The 15,200-nt window shown below is 37.1% G+C and overlaps 1 protein-coding gene and 1 long non-coding RNA gene across 9 annotated transcripts in view; one reads left to right on the top strand and one right to left on the bottom strand.

Moving 5' to 3' along the window:
* LOC136882094 (uncharacterized) overlaps positions 1 to 15,200 on the bottom strand; it is a 278,314-nt gene that overhangs the window by 63,401 nt on the left and 199,713 nt on the right. The window lies entirely within an intron of this gene.
* Positions 1 to 15,200, top strand: part of LOC136882088 (organic cation transporter protein) — a 105,157-nt gene that overhangs the window by 80,010 nt on the left and 9,947 nt on the right. The window lies entirely within an intron of this gene.

Here is a 15,200-nt window from a genome sequence, read left to right as displayed (position 1 = left end):
CGCTGAGGTTGCCTCCGTACAGCCTCTGCTGCATGTAGTCTGGCATTATCGACAAGGTCTGCGCATTTGTCCCTAATGGCATGATGTAACTGTTTCTGCAGGAAGGCTCTATAGTACATTACTGATACTGCTGTACCATTTGAAATGAAGTAATACGAATCACACCTCTGACATCGGAAGCCACAATGACCATCAGCTTCACGGGGGAAGGGTTTTGTGGAACTTCTGTCTGTGTGTGGTGATCCTGCATGTCTCCATTCTGCAGACTGGCATTTTGGCTGTGGTTCATACGCCCTGGCCTAAAATTCATCCAGGGTCGCTATTCTCTGCAGCATTTACTCGCCTTCCTGCTAGTAGTATACCAAGTTATGTTAATGAAGATCTTCCTGTAAAATTCTGTGAATAGTTCAGTTTTCAATGCCTGTTTCAGCTTGTAACTTGGGTAGTATCCATATTCTGTCCATGTCCATGCACTGGGTAATTACTGCACATGACACATGCGTCCGAACAGTAACAGATCTTCTGGACCGTTGCACATCGCTGCTAGTTTCATGCTGCTGCCCATCTCCCACCGGTTCAGTACGGAAGGGTGTTTATTACCCACAGCTTGCACAGCTTCTCTATAACGTTCTTCAGCATTTTGGCATTGTGACCCCCTGCACACAGCCAGTTTAATGTACCCACACTGTTCTTGCCTCATCACATCCATTCTGCATGGAGCTTGACTCGCTACTGGGGATGGGGAGATTCTGAACGAATCATTGCACTGGATGAATGTATCATGATTCAGTGTACGAAATGAATAGACTAGTTTGTGAATCGGAAGTTAATTGGAACATGGCTACTTGTTACTCCTTCTGTGATTCGTCTGATTCATGTCACCACATTGGGTATCCACCATTTTTGAATCAATTTTAACTAGTGAAGGATGACTCTGTTATTCCTTATTTAACCTCAACTAAAAGTCTGGTTCAAAAGTAAAATACTCCTAACTCAGTGGCTTCTGTGGCAAATGTTTCAGTTTCCCTATTCAAACAGCATTACCTAGCCAAACTTAACCTTATATGTATTATGAAAACATAATTCAAGTGCCAGTAGAGTATAAATTTACATGGGAATAGCCTTTCTGAAATTTAACTAGACACGAGAAAATAAGGTGAAACCTCGTTAGTGTGTTCAACATTAGGACGATTTCTTGCTTAGCATATTCAAAGTAAATTGAAGTCTCTATAAAAATACCTCCCTTATTGCGTCACAAATTTCACTGTTACATTATTACATTATTTCTAGCCCTGAAAATGTTCTCTTGTCATCATTCCTTGTGAAAGGAACATGATTTCCAACACAGATTACAGCCCTCGCCACAGACAGCAGGTTGAGGAAAGGTGCACAAAAATGGGAAATGGCCTTAAATTCATGAACTTTACTGAGTAAATTACACCTTCAGGAAGCATGCTGTTAGTCTCAGGAAAATCCATTTTTGCTTTTTTGTTTTCATTGATATTCCTGAATAACACAGTAAGCATGTTTGTGCTTATATTTTGTACTGCGTTCAGAAGTTAGAAATTTATTCTACAGTATGTTGAGTGATGTAGTGAACGATAGTAAATATTTATCGCGTGATACAAAACCTATGAATTAGGAACACAGTCATCTGAAGTTGACTAGCATGGCGCAGATTTGTCTGTGGTAGCTCAGTCATAAATACAGAAACATTTGTGAAATATTTTACAAATGAAGACAAAATTAAAATCCAGGAAGTGGACAGGCATCCACATCCTTCAACGGTGGTGCGTATTTTGAGACTTGCATCTTCGAGTTTCAACTCGAGTCGATCAAAGTGTTGTTGCATTCAAGATAATGAATAAAATCATCCTCTCATACATAGCCGAATTTAACCTTCAGATAATTCATGGTCAAAGAGTGTGACTAGAAAACTGGTCCACAATATATAAGGCTTCAGCTCACGTTTGTTTTAGAAAGAATGATTTTGCAATAATGTGCTGATACTTTCATGGTCCCAGTTTTTATATTTTGTTTTGTTTTACACACCTTTTAATACACTGTTGTTATTTAATAAGCCCCAATGGAAAACAGTTTTTGTATTCTCTTTGTGACTTTTAATACTCCTATCTCATCATTAGAAATGGTTTGTACCCTAAATCTTTCACTGTACCTGTACATGAAAAACTTAAATGCAGACTTTTTTCCCCAAAATAACACTTTGAAAGTCTGCCTTTTCAATACAATATGGTTTTTATTTACATAAAAAACTTTACATTATTAATGTTTTAACGGGACATGTTTCGCCCACATTTTGGGAATCATCAGCTGTTTTCCTATACTCAGTGATCAAAATATCCAGGATCCTGGGTATTTGTATCCTGATAACATATTTAAAATTGTCATGCTAACCTGGATATTATTTAATAAAATATATTTCTGTATACATATGAGTTGTGGAAACAACTGGCCATTTTTGATTATTCTGACTGGTGGAATTTGCTGTATGTAAAAACAATGATATTATGTACAATTATAGTAGTATAACTGGAGAGTTCGGCAGCCTCCACACGCTCTCGGGAGAGGCCTCCGTCGCATTGACTGCGTTGGCTAAGAGCGCAAGCCTAACCTCACATCCACTATCTTGGAGGGGCTTAACCTAACTTTTGATGCACAAGACAACAAGCCTAATCTCATGGAAGGCCCTAACGTCAGTTTTACGGTCGGATGCCCTTCCCGACGCCAACTGCACAAGATGGCAGCTATACACGACTCCTTATGAGATGCCTTAAGGGTGCTTGCGCAAGATGGTGGCTGCAAGATGCTGCTATACATAGGCTCTTATGAGACGCCTTAGGGACGCTTGCGCAAGATGGTGACTATACATGGATATTTAGAAATTTCATGATCCGTATTGAAGTGGGATTACAATAATTGAAATTAAGAGGGTTCCTCCTATTCAATACAAAGATATTTATTAACGTGAATGAATCGCATATCATTCACGAGGTACTAGTTTCGGCACCAAACTTGTGCCATCATCAGCCAACAAGTCAAATCGGGCAAACACAATATAACCTTAAAACAACTTAAAAACACACTATAACACCTGCACAGATGAATATGAAATATAACTTTAAAACAACTTTAAAACAATTACAGTAGAACCTCGATAATTCAAAATTGGTTAATTCAAAATCCTGCCTTATTCGAAGAACCTCTCATTCCCGGAAACATGAGATACAGTTTTGCATGTTATTTAAATTGTTTAATTCGAAATACGGATGATTCGTAATTCGAAGTACAATGTTGGCCCCGTTACTGAAATTCAGACTTTTAATTCGAAACTGCCTTTACATTTTAAAACAATAGTATGTTTCCGAGTAATTTCAACTCGGAATTTATTCGCGTCATAACAGAACGCGTGTTCCGGAACGTGGAGCTTTCCGCACTTACACTCACTTCGGTGGGTCTACAATGCGCTTTATGATTAAGTTGAATGAAATCGGAATTCTTTTGTATTCAACCTTTTAAGGAGCGCCGTAATATCGCGCAACAGGCAGTGTGTGGAAAAACAGAATCCGCGAACACTGCCGATGCCGACAGTTGACAAAAAACGTGACTCATATAATAAAATTCGTAGGCACTGAACACCAAATCTTATAAATAGCGCACATACAATATTTTTTTCACGTATGGCTCCCAGTAGGCCTATATCACCGTCTTAGGTAACATTCCATCATGTAGCCTATTGATTCTCTTCTTGCCATGGAACAGATCCAGCCTCTGAAGTGAAGTAATCGTTGAACACTTCTTGTACATGAAAGGCGTCTTTTGTCGCATTTCCACCCTGCATAGGCAAATTTTCAAGTCTTGTGCCTTCTGTACATTAATTTGTAGATGAAACTGCATTGCTTTATTTTAATTCGAGCCCAAACGGTCTTATGGTTTTAAAGGAGAAAGTGCCAGTCGGGGAATTGTACAACGGTGGGAGATGGGGGTCATTGTATTAGTAGTGCGTTGCAATGCACATGAAAGCGAGAAACTTTATCCCCTCGTCAAAGGTAAGTTCGATAAGCCACAATGCTTTAAGTGCGTTGGGCACTTTCCATGCCAGTACAAAGCATCTAAAAATGCATACAGTACAGAAATCCAAAAAATAATGCATTTGCACAGGGGAACCAGCATAATTTATCCTAGTCTTTGAATTTTTTTTTCTTTCGTTACGTGAGGTTATGTTTGTCGGTAATTTGCCCAAGTGCATTATTTGAACATTGTAAATGCACCTTGTTGGATACATTTCGGAAATAGTTTTTTCCGTGACATATGAAAGGTTTAAACTGTGAATTGAGGTGATTATATGTATTAATGGGTCTTAGAATACTTTGTGACGCGGCAAGTGTTTACATTTCTGAAGTACGAAAGAAGTACCATGGCAGGAAATCGTACAAGTATAGAGTCATAGGAAAGTTCAATTTTAAGGGCATCGGGCACTTTTTGTGTAAATACAAGGCATCTAAAATGCATACAGTATAGTAATCCAATGAAAAAAAGCACTTGCACATGGGAGCCAGCATAGATTTCTCTCAGTCATTGAATCGTACTTTTTTCTTTCTTTCGTTCCGTGAGGTTATGTTTGCCAGCGAGATATCCAAGTGCATTATTTGAATACTGCAAATGCACCTTCTTGGGTACATTTTGGAAATAGTTCTTTTTTTCATGCCATTTGAAAGGTATAAACTGTGAATCAAGGTTAACGGCATGCAGTAACGGGCCTTAGAATATTTTGTAACGCGGCAAGGGTTGGTACTTCTGAAATGCAAATTGGCGGTTAATTCGAAATCACGTAATTCGAAGTCCGATTTTTTAGTCCCAACTACTTTAAATTAACGAGGTTTTACTGTATAACACTTGCACAGATGAATATGAAATAAAATATGATACATGATGAGGTTGAATTTCAGTTCAAAATGCGTTAAAATGACGATGACTCCGTTGTTGTATACCCATGGCGGTTTGTCCAGCTTGTATATGTCTTTAGTTTTTTAAAGCTGTTAAATTATGCTGCGGAGTTTAATGTCATATGAAGTTAACACTATGTGTGTTCTGTAGTTTGGTTCCGAAAAATAAATATACATAAGATGAACTTGGTTAGATCCAAAGAATTAATTCCCACTTCAATATGGGTTTTGGAACCTGGAGAGAAATTAAAAGTCGAATTAGGCAAAAGATCGGAAGGAAAGACTAAAAAGAAAATTCTAGAAAAAAAACAAGAGACTACTAGAAATGAACTCACCTTGAGCAGCCTGAGTGATCGGCAGACGGAGCTGGACTGATGGATGCGATCATAAGGTTAATAGGCGAGGCGGAAGGGAGGTGAGGGGAGGGGTACAGGTGGAGTTGATATATACTGTGTATGGTTTGAAAGATCAAATTATTTTTAGGTGGTCTAATATTTCTTAACCATTTAATTAAGAGATCATAAAGAATATTAGATTTCTCGGAAATTTCATTTGAATTATAGTTAGGGTTGAAATATTGATCGCAATGAATGAAACAATTTTCGACAATGTTCATGATTCATCCTTTGTTTGCTATTTGAAGTATCTCAAAATCATGTTCTATATCAGTGAACTTATGATTAGAGTCGTGAATGTGTTGGCCTATAGCAGAAAACTTGTTATATCTTACTGCGTTGACGTGCTCTGAATATCTGGTTGTGAAGTTGCATCCTGTTTGTCACACGTAGGAGGCGCTGCAGTCGATACACTTGAATCTATAGATTCCAGATTTGGAAAATCTGTTAGAGGTGTTGACTGATGTTGAATTATGTATAATTTCTGAAGTCCTATTATTAGTTCTGAAGAAAATGTTTACGTTATGTTTTCGAAAGATTAGTGATTTGATGGACACCGTCGTTGAATGTAAAAGTAGATGAAACGGTAGTTTTAGGTTTTTATTTTGTGAGAGTAGTCTTAGGCCGTGTCTAAATTTATTGATTATCTGTTCTATAAATGATCTGTAATAACCGTTAAATTTGGCGATTGCTTTTACAGTGTTGAGTTCACTATTGAGGTCATTTTTAGACATAGGTATCGTGAATGCACGATGAACCATGCTATTATACGCTGCACGTTTGTGTGATTGGGGGTGTATGGAATCTTGACGAATAGTATTGGCTGTTTGTGTCCATTTTCTGAAGATTCTTTATGAAAGAGCAGATGGATTTCTGAGAATAGTCGAATCCAGAAAATTAATTACCTTATTATTTTCGGACTCAATCGTGAATTTGATGTGGGGGTCAATGTTGTTTAGTTCTTGCAGGGTAGAGGTCGCATTCTTGATTTCTTCATCCATTATAACAAATGTGTCTCAACATATTGGCCCACATAAGGATGTTTGGAAAAGTGTTGCTATTTATTTTTGTATATTCCAGAAATTCTAAATAAATGTCCGCTAGAATTCCCGATGCGGGTGATCCCATGGCCAGTCCATTTTGTTGATAGATGGTTTCATCAAATTTAAATAAATTATTGTTGATGACCAGTTTCAGAAGAGAAATAAAATCTTGTATTTCTAATTTGCTGAGAGAGCTCTGTTTGTTTAAGTTATTTTCAATAATGGAGTAAAGTTTGGTTGTGGGTATGCTTGGATACATATTAACTATGTCGAAAGAATGAAGGGTATGCTTGGCTGGTACATTAAATGACTTCATTTTTTCAATTAGTTCGGTGGTATTTTTGATGGATTTGTTAGAGAGAAATTGATAGTTCTTAGTTAAAAATTGTTGAACAAATTGCACAATGTTATATAGAGGGTTGGGTTGATAGTTAATAAGCCGGATAGGAGTGTCAATTTTATGTATTTTAGGGAGGGCTTTAACTGTGGGTAAACCTGGATTCATATTTAATAGTTTCGATTTTTCTTGATCTGTAAAATGAAAAGATATATTCTTTAATGTTTGTTTTAATTGCCGCTGTATTTTCTGTGTAGGATCCTTATTGATTATTGTAAACGTGCTGTTGTTAAAAAATTCTTTGGATTTAGATATGTAATTAGTTTTGTCCATGATAACTGTAGTATTTCCTTTATCCTCTTTTGTGACAATTAGATCATTATTTTTAATTTTCTTTTTGAGTCCCGCGATTTGTTTATGTTTGGAGGTAAAACTATTGACATTAGAATTGGTAGGGGCATTTCTTTTTTTTTACGTTATTAGAACTGAACATCTTATCTAGTTTTCTTTTTACTTTTTACTTTGCCAAATTGGGCAAAGATATTAGCTTCTTGAAACAATGCATTATACAAAATTTATACACAAAAAGAAAACTAGATAAGATGTTCAGTTCTAACAACGTAAATAAAAGGAATCCCCCTATCAATTCTAATGTCAATAGTTTTACCTCCGAACATAAACAAATCGCAGAACACAAAAAGAGAATTCAAAATTACGATCTAATTGTCACAAAAACGGATAAAGGAAATACTACAGTTATCGTGGACAAAACTGATTACATATCTAAAACCAAAGAATTTAACAACAGCACGTTTACAATAATCAATAAAGATCCTACACAGAAAATACAGCAACAATTAAAACAAACATTAAAGAATATATCTTTTCTTTTTACAGATCAAGAAAAAATGAAACTTTTAAATATGAATCCAGGTTTACCCACAGTTAAAGCCCTCCCTAAAATACATAAAATTGATTCTCCTATCCGGCTTATTAACTATCATCCCAGCCCTCTATATAAAACTGCGCAATTTGTTCAACGATTTTTAACTAAGAACTATCAATTTCTCTCTAACAAATCCATCAAAAATACCACCGAACTAATTGAAAAATGAAGTCATTTAATGTACAAGCCAACCATACCCTTCATTCTTTCGACATAGTTAATATGTATCCAAGCATACCCACAACCAAACTTTACTCCATTATTGAAAATAACTTAAACAAACAGAGCTCTCTCAGCAAATCAGAAATACGAGATTTTATTTCTCTTCTGAAACTGGTCATCAACAATAATTTCTTTAAATTTGATGAAACCATCTATCAACAAAATGGACTGGCCATGGGATCTCCCGCATCGGGAATTCTAGCGGACATTTATTTAGAATTTCTGGAATATACAAAAATAAATAGCAACACTTTTCCAAACATCCTCATGTAGGCCAGATATGTACAGAAACATTTGTTATAATGGATGGAGAAATCAAGAATGCGACCTCTACCCTGCAAGAATTACACCCAGAAATTGCCAAAAAGTCTCATTTTTTTTTTTCAATTTTGAATTTCACATTATCTGGATTCGTTATTTTATTAGCTTTAATTTGTTGTAAATTACATAACCCTATCTTAACTACTTTTTGAGATATTGACATTTATGTAAATGGCAGCACACTGAGCCACGCCTCCTTTTATGGACACAAGTGTTTATTCTTTGCCTTCTGCTCATGCTGATCATCTGTGACTTTTGTTTTCTTTCTAATTACTGATGTACAATATAAAGGTCACTCCACACTAACCCTGTGCTGCTATCTATGAGAATTGCTCTTAATTATTTGACTAAACAGATGTGAATGTTTTGAGCACCCTTGCATTTTGTAGGCCTACTATTTATGTTGATACACTGTACTTATAGAAAGTTTTCCAGCAATTCTAATTTGTTTATTTTTAATATTGTTGTACATTGTTGTTATAACCATGGGTAACAGAAAAACTAAAAGGAGGCCTGTAAGGAAGATCCATTGAAACCAGTTTACAAACATGAAGAAAGTTGTAGAGCAGGACAATACAATTGGATACCCAAAGGTGAAGGCAGTTGGTGTTCCTTCCAAACAGCAGTGGCACATAGCACAATGGATAAATATAAGCCTCAAAATGGACTACCTGACAATTACTTGAAGCTGTCAAGCCAGTGTACTCCAAGCTGACTGATCCTGCTATGCTGAGGCGTTGTCTCCATGGCAAATGCAAATGCAAATTCAAAATGAAAGTTTTAATGGCATGATATGGAGAAGATGCCCAAAAGATGGTTATGTAGGACTAAAAACATTGAATTTTTGTGTTATGGATGCTATTTGCCATTATAATTTTAGCCCAAATGTAGAATTGGAAACTCTAAAGCGAGTGGGTGTTACTATTGGTAAACATACTCGAGCCAGTGTGGAGTTGACTAAAGCTCTAAAACAGAAAAAAGTATCACCTACAAAACACTCTAGAGCAGAAAACCAGGAAGAGGTACCTGAGAGGAAAAAGAAAGATGAAGGAAGACCAGAATACTGCATTACACGGGACATCATATGATACAGGAGGTTTCTAAAACTGTGTTAAAACTTTGAGATGGATTTCTCTGGAATAAAATTTTTAATGCTCTCCGTATTTTAAAAAATCATAACATTAGACCTAATTATCATATTTCACTGAATATTCTTTTAAATAAAAGCCAAAAGCCTACTCCAGGGCACAAACCTAAGATATGTAACTATTGTTGTAAAATAAATTGATTATGTAATTTGTTTATAAACACTCACCAAAACATTTGTATCAACTAAAGTAATAGGACATCAACAGACACAATTTCATTCTAGGATCATGTCTTTTAGGTTTATGCTCTACCTATAAGTGTTGTGAAGAAAATGCAAAAAACAGATTTGAGAAATGTCAATTAGTTTGGGAGCTATGATGTTTAAAACAATATCATACATTTTTAAACAAAATAATTTGTTATAAACAAATAATGCAATATTTTTAGTTTATATATATACTGATCTTTCTACTTTTTCTTGCTCATTCCAGTAACCTAAATTCCAAACAGGAAACCTTGTAATTAAAAACAATAAAAATTCTGGGTGTACACATACCTTAAACAACATTGACCCCCCACATCAAATTCACGCTTGAGTCCGAAAATAATAAAGTTATTAATTTTCTGGATTCGACTGTTCTCAGAAATCCATCTGCTCTTTCATAAAGAATCTTCAGAAAACAGACAAAAACTGCCAATACTATTCGTCAAGATTCCATACACCCCCAAACACACAAACGTGCAGCGTATAATAGCATGGTTCATTGTGCATTCACGATACCTATGTCTAAAAAAGACCTCAATAGTGAACTCAACACTATAAGAGCAATCGCCAAATTTAACGGTTACAACAGATCATTTATAGAACAGATAATCAATAAATTTAGACACGGCCTAAGACCACTCTCACAAAAGAAAAACCTAAAACTACCATTTCATCTACTTTTACATTCAATGACGGTGTCCATCAAATCACTAATCTCTTTCGAAAACATAACGTAAAAACTATCTTCAGAACTAATAATAGGACTTCAGAAATTATACATAATTCAACATCAGTCAACACCTCTAACAGATTTTCCAAATCTGGAATCTATAGATTCAAGTGTATCGACTGCAGCACCTCCTTCGTGGGACAAACAGGATGCAACTTCAAAACCAGATATTCAGAGCACGTCAACGCAGTAAGATATAACAAGTTTTCCGCTATAGGCCAACACATTCACGACTCTAATCATAAGTTCACTGATATAGAACATGATTTTGAGATACTTCAAATAGCAAACAAAGGACCAATCATGAACATTGTCGAAAATTGTTTCATTCATTGCGATCAATATTTCAACCCTTTCTATAATTTAAATGAAATTTCCAAGAAGTCTAATATTCTTTATGATCTCTTAATTAAATGGTTAAGAAATATTAGACCACCTAAAAACAATTTGATCTTTCAAACCATACACAATATATATCCACTCCGCCTCTACCCCTCCCCTCACCTCCCTTCCGCCGATCACTCAGGCTCCTCAAGGTGAGTTCATTTCTAGTAGTCTCTCGTTTTTTTAGATTTTTTTTTAGTCTTTCCTTCCAATCTTTTGCATGATTCAACTTTTAATTTCTTCTCCAGGTTCCAAAACCCATATTGAAGTGGAAATTAATTCTTTGGATCTACCCAAGTTCATCTTATGTATGTTTATTTTTTGGAACCAAACTACAGAACACACAGTGTTAACTTCATATGACATTAAACACCGCAGCATAATTTAACAGATTTAAAAACTAAAGTACCCATGATACAACGATCACACATAACCGCCTTTATAAAGACAATACAGATTATTAAAAAATAAAAAAGGAAATATAGCAACGGAATCATCGTCAATTTAACGGATTTCAAACTGAAATGCAATATCATCATGTACCATATTTTATTTCATATTCATCTATGCAAGCGTTACAGTGTGTTTTAAAGTTGTTTTAAGGTTATATTGTGTTTGCCCGATTTGACTTGTTGGCTGATGATGGCACGTTTGGTGCCGAAACTACTACCTCATGTGAACGATATGTGATTCATTCACGTTAATAAATATCTTTGTATTGAATAGGAGGAACCCTCTTAATTTTGGCTATACATGGCTCCTTATGAGAAGCCTTAAAGGTGCTTGCGCAAGATGGCTGCTAGGCGTAGGCTTTTGAGACGCCCCAGGGATGCTTGCGCAAGATGGCGGCCAATCATAGCTTCTTATGAGACGGCTTAAGGGCGCTTGCACAAGATGGCTGCTATACATAGGCTCTTACGAGATGCCCTAGGGATGCTTGCGCAAGATGGCGGTTGCAAGATGGCAGCTATACATGGCTTCTTAGGAGACGTCTTAGGGATGCTTGTGCAAGATGGCGGCTATCTAATTCTACAAGATGGCGACTATACACAGCTCCTTATGAGACGGCCTAGGGGTGTTCACACAAGATGGCTGCTATACATAGGCTCTTATGAGACGCCCTGGGGATACTTGCGCAAGATGGCGGCTATACACAGGCTCTTATAAAGAAAACTAGCTTGGAGGCTACTGCGCAAGATGGCAGCTGCTGTTATGCAGGCGGTGGAGGGCAGTTTGAAATTCCATGTGCTTTTTTGACAGCGGCCATCTTTAATCAACAAAGCATTGTGCTGCCATCTTTAACTACTAAATTTGAAATGTGGTGGTGGGCAATTTGAAAAATTCCACGTGTTTTTTGATAGCTGCCATCTTTAATCAACAGAGCACTGTGCTGCTATCTTTACGGCTACTACCTTAAGCACGTGGTAGCGGGCAATTTGAAAAATTCCGTTAGCTATCGTCATTAAACAGTAAAACTCCAGTGCATTCGCGAACCTAACCTCTCATCTACCATCTTGAAGAGGGCCATCCTTAGTTGAGACAAGATGCCCTTCCCAACGCTAATTACACAGGATAGCGCTTAGAGGCTACTAAACAAGATAGTGGTGGCTGTTATGGCCTCCTCCTCCTCCTCCTCCTCTGTCAAGGCATAGTTCTATCTAACATGCATCGCGAAGGCAAGAGTGTGCATGTGTTGCAGCGATAACATCATTGTCTATGTTTAGACTTGCAGATCACAAAAGAAGTGAGTGAAACATAAGACTAGAATCACACTGTACTCGATGTTGTTTAACTTCAACATTCATTCAGAACATTGTTTGATGTGTTTAGATCACTAAATAAGTGATTAAAACATAACAAGACAAGAATCAAACACTGTACTCGATGTCGTTAACTTGAACATGTGATCAGAACATTGATTGATGTGTTGTGATTAAAACATAACAAGACTAGAATAGAACATGATACATGATGACGTTACTTACAATATGTGTTCAGAACATGTCAGGGGATACCTTTGTTCTAAGAAGATGGATTCGAACAGAGAAAAAAATGTTAAGACTAGAATTCTGAACAGCTTGTGCAAGATAGCGGTTAGGGCATAGCTTTATATTTCTATCGATCATACAACATGATGTTATACATAAGGCAGTGCACATACTGCGTAGCCAACTTGCTTGGTAAACGATAATATCATTTGTCTTGTGCGAAAATAAAAGTACAGAAGAAAACTAATACTGCATAGCCAACTCGCTCGTTAAACGATAATATTCATATATCAAACGTACAACTTCAAATTATTTGCCTTGTCTTGTGCGAAAATCAAAAAAGTATAGAAAAAACATACTGCATAGCCAACTCGCTCGATAAATGATAATCTGATTTAGTTACAATAGATGAAACATAGATTCAACCCTGTTCTCTTATCACAAACACGGAAAGTTAAATTAAGCAGAACGCCTAGTGCTATAAGAAATACACTGGTTACATTTAAGCCCCTAGCAGTCGAACAAGTTATTGCAGAAAATGTAACATGAAATATCGGTTCGGAAACATATTGTTTCAATCTGTTGGCATGGGTTACCAGCATCTAGCTTGTGCAGGCGAGGGCTACTATGCAAGATGATTGTAAAATGCTGAACCGAAAAAATAATCGTGCTACACACATGATAGGGAATGGAAACCAGGGGTTACCAATGTATTTCTTATAGCACTAGGCATTCTGTTTAATTTCACTTTCTGTGTTTGCGATAAGAGAACAGGGTTTGAATCTCTGTTTTTTCTAGTGCAACTAAATCAGATTATCATTTATCGAGGGAGTTGGCTACGCAGTATGGTTTTTGTTCTATACTTTTTTGATTTTCGCACAAGACAAGGCAAATCATTTGAAGCTGTACGTTTGATATATTCATATTATCATTTAATGAGCGAGTTGGCTACGCATTATAGTTTTCTTCTGTACTTTTTGATTTTCGCACAAGACAAATGATAGAAGGCAAATCATTTAAAGCTGTACCTTTTTTGTATTCATATTATCGTTTACCAAGCAAGTTGGCTACGCAGTATGTGCACTGCCTTATGCATAACATCATGTTGTATGATCAACAGAAATATAAAGCTATGCCTTAACTGCTATCTTGCACAAGCTGTTCAGAATTCTAGTCTTAATATTTTTTTCTCTGTTCGAATCCATCTTCTTAGAACAAAGGTATCCCCTGACACGTTCTGAACACATGTTGTAAGTAACGTCATCGTGTATCGTGTTCTATTCTAGTCTTGTTATATTTTAATCACAACACATCAATCAATGTTCTGATCACATGTTGAAGTTAACGACATCTAGTACAGTGTTTGATTCTAGTCTTGTTATGTTTCAATCACTTCTTTCGTGAACTGCAAGTCTAAACATGCACAATGATGTTATCGCTGCAACACGTGTACACTCTTGCCTTCGCGATGCATGTTAGATAGAGCTATGCCTTGACACAGGAGGAGGAGGCCATAACAGCCGCCGCTATCTTGTTTAGTAGCCTCTAAACGCTATCTTGTGTAATTAGCGTCAGGAAGGACACCTAGTCGTAAACTAATGATAGCCCACCTTCAAGATAATAGATGAGAGGTCAGGTTCGCGAATGCACTAAAGTTTTACAGTTTAATGATGATAGCTAACGGAATTTTTCAAATTGCCTGCTACCACGTTCTTAAGGTAGTAGCCATAAAGATAGCAGCACGGTGCTCTGTTGATTAAAGATGGCAGCTGTTAAAAAAAACAAGGCGAATTTTTCAAATTGCCCACCACCACATTTCAAATTTAGTAGCTAAGGATGGCAGCACGATGCTTTGTTGATTAAAGATGACCACTCTCAAAAAAGCATGTGGAATTTCATTGCCCTCCACCGCATGCATTACAGCAGCTGTCATCTTGCGGTGGAATTTCATTGCCCTCCACCGCATGCATTACAGCAGCTGTCATCTTGCGGTGGAATTTCATTGCCCTCCACCGCATGCATTACAGCAGCTGTCATCTTGCGCAGTAGCCTCTAAGCTAGCGTTCTTCATAAGAGCCGGTGTATAGCTGCCATCTTGCGCAAGCATCCCTAAGGCATCTCATAAAAGCCCTTGTATAGCAGCCATCTTGCGACCGCCATCTAGCGCAAGCACCCTTAAGGTGTCTCATAAAGAGCCATGTATAGCTGCCATCTTGTGGCCTCCATCTTGCGCAAGCGTCCCTAGGGCGTCTCATAAGAGCCTATGTATAGCAGCCATCTTGCACAAGCACCCTTAAGGCATCTCATAAGGAGCCGTCTATAGCCGCCATCTTGTGCAATTGTGTCGGGAAGGGCATCCGGCCGTAAAACTGAGGTTAGAGCCTTCTGTGATGTTAGGCTCGATCTCTTAGGCGTCAGGAAGGGCATCCGGCTGTAAAACTGAGGTTCCCTCCATGAGGTTAGGTTAGCTCTCTTATGCATAAAAAGTTGTGTTAAGCCCCTCCAAGATGGCAAAT

This window comes from Anabrus simplex, chromosome 10 (assembly GCF_040414725.1).
Source record: "Anabrus simplex isolate iqAnaSimp1 chromosome 10, ASM4041472v1, whole genome shotgun sequence".
NCBI classification, from domain to species: Eukaryota; Metazoa; Arthropoda; class Insecta; order Orthoptera; family Tettigoniidae; genus Anabrus; species Anabrus simplex.
This window is presented reverse-complemented; position numbering and strand designations above follow the sequence as displayed.